At 48.2% G+C, this 11,830-nt stretch overlaps 1 long non-coding RNA gene across 1 annotated transcript; it reads left to right on the top strand.

Moving 5' to 3' along the window:
• The first annotated feature begins 5,471 nt into the window (after positions 1–5,471).
• LOC117082551 lies at positions 5,472–11,096 on the top strand. Its single transcript, XR_004436664.1, has 3 exons — positions 5,472–5,530; positions 5,713–6,316; positions 10,639–11,096. It is a non-coding gene; the product is annotated as an uncharacterized LOC117082551 (long non-coding RNA).
• The last annotated feature ends 734 nt before the right edge of the window (positions 11,097–11,830 follow it).

Here is an 11,830-nt window from a genome sequence, read left to right as displayed (position 1 = left end):
AGTGATCCACCTGCCTCAGCCTCCCAAAGTGCTGGGATTACAGGCATGAGCCGCTATGCCTGGCTTATACTGTTGATTGAATAAAATGAGTTAATAGTTAGAAACATGATGGAATTTATTTGTGATAAATAAACAAAGGAACAGCAAGGATGGTTGGTTGGGGAGAAAATGCAAAGCATCATGGAACAAGAGGATGGGAGGAGAGGGAAGAGCTGGGAACTTGCGTTTAAGGCAACGTGGCAGGAATCTGGGGACTAGTGTTTGACAGCTCTCAGGATTCCAGGCAGTGGGCGTGGGGACCCCCAGCGCTGCAAGTGGCCTGGACACACTGGGCAACAGCTGCCTGGGACTTAGATGAGGAGTGACTGAGGAGGGGAATATTCACATATTGGGACAGATGATGGATGGAGTGAGTCCCTGTTATGTGCCTCAAAAAATGCCACAAAAGGGCCTTCTCTTCCACATATCCTAGGCAGAAAGGTGTGCCCTATTGAAAGGTGATGAAGGGGAGGCTGTCCTAACAATTCCACTTGACACCATCAAGGAGATTCCATCTGAGAGCCAGGAATAAGTGCAATAGAACATTCTGAGCTGGCTGAGCTGTGCCACAGCTGGCTCTATATCAGTCCATTTATGTGCACAAAAACTTTTGTTCTGTAACCAGGAGAGGAAGGAGGAGTTTTGAGTAAACTCATGGGAGGGTAGAGAGTAGAGGGGAAGAAAGAGTCAGGCATTGCAATCACTCCCTTTGTGGGCCCTTGGACTGGGCTCAGAGGGCTAGAAATAGATGCAATTGATTCTTGTGAGATTTAGGGCGAGGGGTGATGGCTAGAAGATGATGAAACAGGACTTTTAAACTTTGTAGGATGCGGCCGGGCGCGGTGGCTCAAGCCTGTAATCCCAGCACTTTGGGAGGCCAAGATGGGCGGATCACGAGGTCAGGAGATCGAGACCATCCTGGCTAACACGGTGAAACCCCGTCTCTACTAAAAATACAAAAAACTAGCCGGGCGAGGTGGCGGGCGCCTGTAGTCCCAGCTACTTGGCAGGCTGAGGCAGGAGAATGGCGTAAACCCGGGAGGCGGAGCTTGTAGTGAGCTGAGATCCGGCCACTGCACTGCACTCCAGCCTGGGCGACAGAGCGAGACTCCGTCTCAACAAAAAAAAAAAAAAAAAAAGAAAAAGAAAACTTTGTAGGATGCTAGACAGAGCAGAGCTGTTTTGAAACTCAAAGAAAGAGGGGTGGGTTAGGCACAGCGCCTCATGCCTGTAATCCCAGTACTTTGGGAGGCCGAGGCAGGAGGATCACTTGAGGCCAGGAATTTAAGACCAACCTGTGCAGCGTAGCAAGACCCTGTCTCTACAAAAAATGAAAAAATTAGAGGGCATGGTGGCACACACCTGCAGGCCTAGCTACTCGGGAGGCTGAGGTGGAGGACGGCTTGAGCCCAAGAGTTGGAGGCTGTAGTGAGTCATGTTCACACCACTGCACTCCAGTGTGGGCAACAGAGAGAGACCTTGTGTCAAAGAAAGGGGGGTTAACTGAAGATGCCCAAGTTCCCCAGGCTTGGTGATGGTGGGCAGGGAGTGACCAGCCTTCCCACCCAACTACTGTGGTCCCTGTCTGCCCCTCTGCAGACAGTTCAACCTGCATGGGCTCCCTCCCCGAATGATTGGAGACTGTGAGGGGCCCGCACATGCTGCACGCATTCCTTCTAGCTGTTGCTCCTCTTTGCTGCTCCTCTGTTGCCACTCCTTGCCAGCTGGTGACAGTAATGTGACCGTACTCTCAAGCACTGGACGGGCCTGGCTCCAAAGTGTTGCTAACTCCAAGCTGTCCTGAGGACTCAATTTTACGAATATCTTGAGACTAAAAGGGATTACAATGCAGAAAATAAAAACTCAAAATTCAGTGTTGATATCCCTGCTAGGAAGTCGCCAGCTTAGCCCCCGACCTCCCTGGCGTCAAGGGATCACTCTTTCCAGAGTGTAAGCCCCCTGTTAGAGCCTGGGTCCCCCCACCATACCTGCAAGGCTGCCTCCTTTTCCACCGTAGGTCAATCAAAGGTGGGAAATAATCCTTCCTTTCTACAGGTCATCACGTGGTTCTGTATAGCCCAGGTGAGGCGGTTGTAAGACCTGAGAGTATATTTCTCCTGGTCTGAATTATTATTCTTAAGTGACATCATGTGTGGGATTTCAGCAGCTCTGGATTTACGATCTCCCAGAAGCAAATACCTGAGCAAATATCACACACACACACACACACATACACGTACACACATACACACACATACACACACACACACACACATACACACACACACACACACACACATACACACACACATACACACACACACACACACACACACACACATACACACACACACACACACACACGTACACACATACACACACATACACACACACACGTACACACACACACACACACATACACACACACATACACGTACACACATACACACACACACATACACGTACACACATACACACACACACACATACACACACACACGTACACACGTACACACACACGTACACACATACACACACACGTACACACACACACACATACACACACACACACATACACACACCACACACATACACACACAGACACACACACACAGACACACACACACGCATATACACACACACACACATACACCACACACACACACACACACACACACACATACACACACACAACATACACACACATACACACACACATACACACACACACACACACACACACACATACACACACACACACACACACGTACACACATACACACACATACACACACACACGTACACACACACACACACACATACACACACACATACACGTACACACATACACACACACACATACACGTACACACATACACACACACACATACACACACACACGTACACACGTACACACACACACGTACACACATACACACACACGTACACACACACACACATACACACACACACACATACACACACACACACACATACACACACAGACACACACACACACAGACACACACACACACGCATATACACACACACACACATACACACACACATACACACACACACATACACACACCACACATACACACACACATACACACATACACACACACACACACACACACACGTACACACTGTTCCCACCACCACCACCAACGACACACAGACCCCTTTCCCAAAAAATTCCAATAATTTTCAGGGACATTCCAATCAAAATACATGCTTTAGTCCAGGCGTGGTGGCTCACACCTGCAATCCCAGCACCTTGGGAGGCCGAGGTGGGCAGATCAGTTGAGCTCAGGAGTTCGAGACCAGTCTGGCCAACATGATGAAACCCTGTCTCTACTAAAAATACAAAAAATTAGCTGGACATGGTGGCTCATGCCTGTAGTCCCAACTACTTGGGAGGCTGAGGCAGGAGAATCGCTTAAACCTGGGTGGTGGAAGTTGCAGTGAGCCCAGATCGTGCCGTTGCACTCCATCCTGGGTGACCAAGCAAGACAAACAAACAAAAAACCAAAATACATACTTTAAAAAATATATCTGCAAAATTACAGAGCTGCTAAAAATATATCCAGCTTACATACTTGAAAAATAATTTTAGCATCTCAGTCTGAAGCATCTTGATTTGATTTCCTTCCCTGGGTCAAGCCTTCCACAATGGGACAAGAATGGTTCCTCAGTGAGAATGAAGGATGGTGTGCCCCAAGCCCAGAAAGAGCTTCTACCCTAGGATGCAAAACCCAGCTGTCACCTCGCATACAGCAACTTGCCAGCCTCCGCAAAGGCGAGATACACACTTTATCTCCAGCCATAGGAAGAAGCTCCTGACAGTCCTAAAATAACAGTTTGTGCCATTAAAAGTGTGGTCCAGGATAGAAGAGTTGAGAGGTGGGCATTTGCCTTACCTCTCCATGAAAGCCAAGTCAAATCTAATGCTCCCTAGGACTGGAAATTTGGCGAAACCCAAAGGCAGCATCCTGGAACGACTCATGGCCTTCTTGTGGGGGTAGGGGTCGTGGCGAGGCTTCTCCCAGAAATGGTGTGGGCAGCAGCTGTGGACGACTGGAACGACTGGAATGGCTCATGGCCTTCTTGGGAGGGCAGGGGTCGTGGTAAGGCTTTTCCCAGAAATGGTGTGGGCAGCAGCTGTGGACCTAAAGGAAGGGAAGGAGACAGCAAATGCTTTGTGGCGACTGCAGCTAAGAGGGTGTGGGCACGTGGGAAGCACTGTGGTCCCTAGAAATCCTGCAGCGGGGCTGGGAGAATCTGAGGCAAAATTGTTTCTTATAATCAAGCCAGTGGACAGTTGTGACATTGGACATTGAGCATCAAAATAGAGTGCAACCTCCCCTGCGGTCACAGGTGGTGGGATGTCAGATATTCAGGTCACGTAAAAGTGATACAAGGCTCAGTCCTCAGAGGAATGTTTCATGTCATGTGGAGTCCATGTCTTATCAAGAATACACCCCTTTCATTTTCCTCTGGTAAATGGTAAATGGTTTAAATGGTAAATTTAAACATCATTCTTTTTCTTTTTTTTTTTCTTGGGATGGAATCTTGCTATTAATATGTTGTCTGTCCTGGTCTCAAACTCCCACCTCAGCCTCTCAGGTAGCCAGGACTCCAGGCAGGCACCACCGCAGCCAGGTTTTGTTGTTGTTGTCTTTTTTTTTTTTTTTTTGAGACAGATTCTCACTCTGTCACCCAGGGTGGAGTACAGTGGTGCAATATTAGCTCACTGCAACTTCCGCCTCTGGGGTTAAAGTGATTCTCATTCCTCAGCCTCCCAAGCAGCTGGGATTAAAGGCATGCGCCACCACGCCCGGCTAATTCTTTGTATTTTTAGTAAAGATGGGGTTTTGCTATGTTGGCCAGGCTGCTCTCGAACTCCTGGCCTCAAGTGATCTGCCTGCCTCGGCCTTCAGAGTGCTGGGATTATAGGCATGAGCCACGGAACCTGGTGTTAAACACCATTTTTTTTTTTTTTGAAACGGAGTCTCACTGTCGCCCAGGCTAGAGTGCAGTGGCCTTATCTCAGCTCACTGCAACCTCCGCCTCCCGGCTTCAAGCGACTCTCCCACCTCAGCCTCCAGTGTAGCCAGGACTGCAGACGCGCGCCACCACACCCGGGTAATTTTTGTATTTTTAGTAGAAATGGGGTTTTGCCATGTTGGCCAGGCTGATCTTGAACTCCTGACCTCAGGTGATCCACCCACCTCAGTCTCCCAAAGTGCTGAGATTACTATCGTGAGCCACTGCGCCCAGTCTCCTTAAATCTGCATTTTAAAACAAGCATCCTCTGCTGGAGAATTTCATTTGGCTTTTTCTTGTTTGTTTGTTTTTTTTTGAGACAGAGTCTTACTCTGTCGCCCAGGCTGGAGTGCAGCGGCGTGATCTTGGCTCACTTGCAACCTCCCTCTCCCGGGTTCAAGCGATTCTCGTGTCTCAGCCTCCCGAGTAACTGGGATTACAGGTATGTGCCACCACTCCTGGCTAATTTTTGTATTATTAGTAGAGACGGGGTTTCACCATGTTGGCCAGGCTGGTCTCAAACTTCTGACCTCAGGTGATCTGCCCGCCTTGGCCACCCAAAGTGTTGGGATTACAGGTGTGAGCCATCGCACCTGGCCAGATCATTTCTATTTGCCTTTTCAGACCCATTCTCCATCCTTCTTCATCCCACCCTGCGCCCCAGGATTCAGACCCTTTCTCCATCCCTCTTCATCCCATCTTGAGCCCCAGGAGATGATGTTTATGGACTGCTTCACCTGTGCTTTCCTGTGCTCTGGAATCCAGCTGGGTCTAGTGCATGGTACACTCTGGCAGCAAATGAGAGAGTGGGAGGAGAGGTGGTTGGGATATTGATCCCCCCTTGGCCATTTCCCTGCCAGGCTGCAGGTTAACAGTGGCCGAGTCCTCTTCTACGCTGCTCCCTCCAGGTTCCTCTAGCCCTCCCTTTCCCCAGCCCTTCAAGCCTAGAGGTGCCCAATGCCCAAGGTGCACCTAAGACCAAGTGAATCAGAATCTGTAGGCAGGGGCACCCAGCACTCATACTTAAAACTTCCCCCAGGAGATTCTACCGTGCAGTCCAGGTTGAGAAAAAAAACAGCTCTAGAGCTTTTGTTTTTGTTTTTAGATGGAGTCTCGCTCTTGTTGCCCAGGCTGGAGTGCAATGGCACTATCTCAGCTCACCGCAACCTCCGCCTCCGGGGTGCAAGCGATTCTCCTGCCTCAGCCTTGCAAGTAGCTGGGATTACAGGTATGCACCATCACGCCTGGCTAATTTTGTATTTTTAGTAGAGACGAGCTTTCCCTGTGTTGGTCAGGCTGGTCTCGAATTCCTGGATCCTCAGGTGATCCGCCCACCTCAGCATCCCAAAGTGCTGGGATTACAGGCATGAACCGCCGTGCCTGGCAGAACAGATGCCGAGTCAGCTGTCTCAGATGGAGTCTGAAATTCTGCATGTCTAACAAGATCTCTGGGTGATTCACATGCACATTAAACTTTGGGAAGCACTGTCCTCATTGATTCCTTCACTTAATAGATTTAAAAAGGGAAATCCAGAGACATAAAGCAACTGGCCTGAGAATACACAGGACCAGAACCAAGTCCTCCAAGTCTAATAGTTTTGGCATGGCCTACGGTGAAGTCACAGGCTGGACCTGAGATGACCCTGAGAGGCAGCAGTGAAGACTCAGAAAGGAATACTTGCCAGAGGCTGGTGTTCTACTAAGAGGACTTTCTTTTAACAGGGTATTCCACAGGCACTACATTTGTTTGTTTGTTTTTCTTCCGAGACAGAGTCTCGCTCTGTCGCCCAGGCTGTAGGGCAGTGGTGCAATCTCAGCTCACTGCAGCCTCCACCTCCTGAGTCCAGGCTATTCTGCCTCAGCCTCCCGAGTAGCTGGAATTACAGGCATGCGACACCACTCCCAGCTAATTTTTGTATTTTAGTAGAGACGGGGTTTCACCATGTTGGCCAGGCTGGTTGTGAACTCCTGGCCTCAAATGATCTGCACCCCTTGGCCTCCCAGAGTTCTGGGATTACAGGCATGAGCCACCATGCCCGGCCAACAGGCGGTATATTTGTATATATGTAACCCGTGGATATGCGAGAGCTAAGGAAAGAGGAAACTTCCTGAGGCCTCACAGGAGCAGGTGCGCAGAGCAGCTACTGGGAGAGGTCTCTGCTGGGAGCTTTTGTGGAGGGAGGGAGGACGGGCCAGGTGGTGTCAGCTCTTCCAGAGCCCGAGTCTCAAGAGTCCCAGAGTAAGTTCTGCAACACTTGGATCATTAGAAATGTGCTAACAATGTCACATCACTGGAACCAATCTTTGGGCAGGAAAAGACAAGCCCCTGTCCTCTGGTTCACAAATTTCCCAAGACTTTCCTTTCCTATTAAACATTTAGAGCCTCTTAGCAGATGGGGTAGGTTGTGTATAAGAGTGGTCAACATGGCTCAGTGTGGTGGCTCACGCCTATAATCCCAGCAATTTAGGGGGCCAAGGTGAGAAGATCACCTGAGATCAGGAGTTCGAGACCAGCCTGGCCAACATGGTGAAACCCCGTCTCTACCAAAAATACAAAAATTAGCCAGGCATGGTGGTAGGCACCTGTAATCCCAGCTACTCAGGAGGCCAAGGCAGGAGAATTGCATGAACCTGGGAGACAGAGGTTGCAGTGAGTCGAGATGGTGCCACTGTACTCTCCAGCTTGGGTGACAGAGTGAGACTCCATCTCAAAAAAATAAATAAATAAAACAAAAGAATGACCAGCATAATTCCTCTCCCTCCGTACTTATGTTCTTTTTATTTTTTCTTTTTTAAAAATGATATAAGGTCTTGCTATGATACCCAGGCTGGTCTCAAACTCTTGGCCTTAAATGATCCTCCTGCCTCGGCCTCCCAAAGTGCTGGGATTACAGGTGTCAGCCACTGCACTGGCCCCATGTTTTTGAGTAGTCATCGCTCATACTGACTCCAGGTATTGCCACATGGCTTGTCTTGGTCAGTGGAACAAAAATAAACATGCCACAAGCAGAGATGCACACTTGGGCTTGCCTCTCTTTCTGTTCTTTGGAACCTTCGGAGCACCATGTGGAAAGGCTAGGGCCAGACTACTGGAAGATGAGAGCCCCCATGGAGCAGGGACAAGACACCCCAGCTGAGACCCTCCTGCCCCCAGGCCAACCAGCCTGCCAACTCTGAGACGTCACGTTTTGGCCAACTGCCAGCTGACCGAAAACACACACGGGCACCCAGAAGAGATCAGCAGAGCCAGCCCAGAGCTTAATGGTACCACCTGGCTGACCCTCAGCTAAGTCAAATGATCACTGGTTTAAGCCGCTAACTTTTGGTGTGGCTTATGATATAACCAGACCTAATAGATCCAAACACAGCAGGTTAACCTGAAATATTATAAACTGCTTTTCGGCCAGGCACGTCTTGCAGCACTGTTTTGTTGGCAGAATAATAGAAATAGAGAACACATGAGTTGTGCCCTGCCATGGGATAACACTTAGTCATTGGAAGGAACCATTAAATCTGCACCCACTCATTTAAAGGGGTTTCAAAGAAGTAACAGTAAATGAAAAAAAGGCAAAATCACCAAGTAGTGAATATACAGTAAGAACTTTTTTTTTTTTTTTTTCTGGCTGGGAGCAGTGGCTCACACCTGTAATCCCAGAACTTTGGGAGACCAAGGTAGGTGGATCACCTGAGGTCAGGTGTTCAAGACCAGCTTGATCAACATAGTAAAATCCAGTCTCTTCTAAAAATACAAAATTAGCTGGGCATGGTGGTGCATGCCTGTAATCCCAGCTACTTGGGAGGCTGAGGCAGGAGAATCACTTGAACCCAGGAGGCAGAGGTTGCTGTAAGCTGAGATTGTGCCATTGCACTCCAGCCTGGGCAACAAGAGCGAAACTCTGTCTCAAAAAATAAACCCCCCTCAAAAATATTTTTTTTTGGTTGGGAGCAGTGGCTCACACCTGTAATCCCAACACTTTGGGAGGCCAAGGTGGAAGGATCGATTGAGTTTAGGAATTTGAGATCAGCCTGGGCAATATAGTGAGACCCCCATCTCAATTTTTTTAAAAAAAAGAACCTATTTTTGTCAAACAGTGACAGAGTCCCATACAGATATGTTTGCTTATGCAAGCTGGGAGAAAAATACGGAAGGACATACACCAGAGAGTGGTGGAGATGCTGGTAGGAGCAGGGGAGGATAAAAGCAGGGGACGGGGGAGAAAAAAGAAAGAAAAGACAGCATTTAAGTGTCCTCATTTGGTAGGCAGCACTTTGGGAGGCAGAAGCAGGAGGATCAGTTGAGGCCAGGAGCTCAAGACCAGCCTGGACAACATATCAAAACCCCGTCTCTACAACAAACCACCAACCAAACTAACAAACAGAAAGTCCCACAAAATGTATGATCCTGCTTATGCAAATGTATTCATGTGTATTCATGCCTAAACATTTCCTGAAATGACAGTATCTAAACTGTTAATAAGATAACCAAACATCTCAGGTGATAGGATTTCAGTGACTCTTTTATTTTTTTCTTTTCTTTTCTTTTTTTTTTTTGACAGGGCCTTGCTCTGTCACCCAGACTGGAGTACACTGGCATGATCTTAGCTCACTGCAGCTTTGAAACCCTGGGAGGTTTCGAGTGCATGCACAAGCAATCCTGCTGCCTCAGCCTCCTGAATAGATATGACTATACTTGTGAGTCACTGTGCCCTGTTTTCTTTACACTTTTAAGAATTGTAGGCCGGGCGTTGTGGCTCACGTCTGTAATCTCAGCACTTTGGGAGGCCGAGGTGGGTGGATCATCTGAGATCGAGAGTTTGAGACCAACTTGACCAACAGTAGAAACCCCATCTCTACTAAAAATACAAAATTATCTGGGTGTGGTGGCGGGTGGGTGCCTGTAGTCCCAGCTACTCAAGGAGGCTGAGGCAGGAGAATCGCTTGAACCCGGGAAGAGGAGGTTGCGGTAAGCTGGGATCATGCCATTGCACTCCAGCCTGGGCAACAAGAGCGAAACTCCGTCTCAAAAAAAAGAAAAAAAGAAAAAACAAAAACAAGAATTGTTCAAATCTTATATTGAGTATATGGTATTTAATAAATTTACTAATTTATATAGCTATTTTCCTGTTGAAAAAAAAGTGCTCCACACCTAGAGGGTGCTACATCGGGGTCAATGTGCAATAGAATCACCAGTGGTTTTTCTTAAAAATCTGAATTCCTGTGTTTCACTCTGGGTGTCCTGAATGATAAGTTCTGGGCATGGGGACCTAGAGTCTGCATTACAAAGAGCACCTAGGGCAATTCTGACTGGCACTGAAAGTATGAGAGGCACTGCCAGAGCTTCTCCAGAATAAATAATCCGCAGTGCTTATAGAAAAGCTGCCCACACTCTGGGCAGCTAATCTGAAAAGCCGTGAACAGCTAAAGCAGCTGACGGACATTTAATCTGTAAGCATGTTCAAGTGTAAGCATGTTCAAGGTCTTGTGCACTCAACAGAATCTTGCCCCGCTCCTTCCTGACTTCTGGTTTCCTCCGCTCCCTCCCATATCCAGGTGTCCAAGCCTCCTCTTTTCATTGCTGGCTCCCCCATGATCTGGGACCGTCTCCACCTGGGCTCCTCTCCCAGGGCCACCTTCAGGGACCCTTTTCTACACCACATTCTCATAAACCACTTGCAGTGGGTGCAAGCTCTACCGTTTTTGCTTCTTTTTTCTTTTTTCAAGATTTTGGGGGTACAAGCACAGATTTCTGCCATGCGCATATTGTGTAATGGTGAAGGCTGGGCTTTCAGTGAACCCATCACCCAAACAGGGAACACTGTACCCAACAGGTAATTTTTCAGCCCTTATCCCCCCCACTCTCCTACCTTTTGGAGTCTCCAGTGCCCATTATTCCATTCTGTATGTCCATGGGTACCCATGGTTTAGCTCTCACTTCTAAGTGAGAACATGTGGTATTTGACTTTCTGTTTCTGAAGTGCTACTTTTTTTTGAGATGGAGTTTCGCTCTTGTTGCCCTGGCTAGAGTGTAATGGTGTGATCTTGGCTCACTGCAACCTCCACCTCCCGGGTTCTAAGTGATTCTCCTGCCTCAGCCTCCTGAGTAGCTGAGACTGTAGGTACATACCACTATGCCTGGCTAATTTTTGTATTTTTAGTAGAGACGGGGTTTCTCCGTGTTGGTCAGGCTGGTCTTGAACTCCCGACCTCAGGTGATCAGCCCACCTCAGCCTCCCAAAGTGCTGGGATTACAGGCGTGAGCCACCGCATCTGGCCAAAGCGTTACCTTTTAAGGGTCCTCTAGTTACCTGCATATTCATGTGAAGTCCTTCTAGGGACACTCCTAAATGCCCTGGGTCTCCAGTGAGAGGATATACCTGGAGGCAGGGTGTCAGGGAAGCTGACTGAGATATGGGGGTCAGGCAGGTGGCTGTCTATGTTACTGGGTACAAGACAGAGAGCCCAGATGTGAACTTGTGGCTTGTTTTCAGAATTCGTGGCTAGGTATAAGTCGTGCTATTTTTTCTGACTTAGCACAAAAAAGGATTTGAAGAGCTGTAAGCTTTTATATTGTCTGATTTACTTTTAAGTGGTGTACTTCAGCAAAGGTTGTGTGTGTGTGTGTGCACGCGCGTGTGTGTTAGGTTTGATCTTCACAATTCTCAATTGGAAATACACAATTTGGGGATGTTTAGTTAGCATCTGAAAGGCTAATCAGGAGCCCCTATTCCAGAGAGGAAACTCT

Source organism: Trachypithecus francoisi, unplaced genomic scaffold, assembly GCF_009764315.1.
Source record: "Trachypithecus francoisi isolate TF-2019V2 unplaced genomic scaffold, Tfra_2.0 Lachesis_group9, whole genome shotgun sequence".
Taxonomy (NCBI): Eukaryota; Metazoa; Chordata; class Mammalia; order Primates; family Cercopithecidae; genus Trachypithecus; species Trachypithecus francoisi.
The sequence above is the reverse complement of the archived record's forward strand: the minus strand, read 5'-3'. Positions and strand labels throughout refer to the sequence as shown.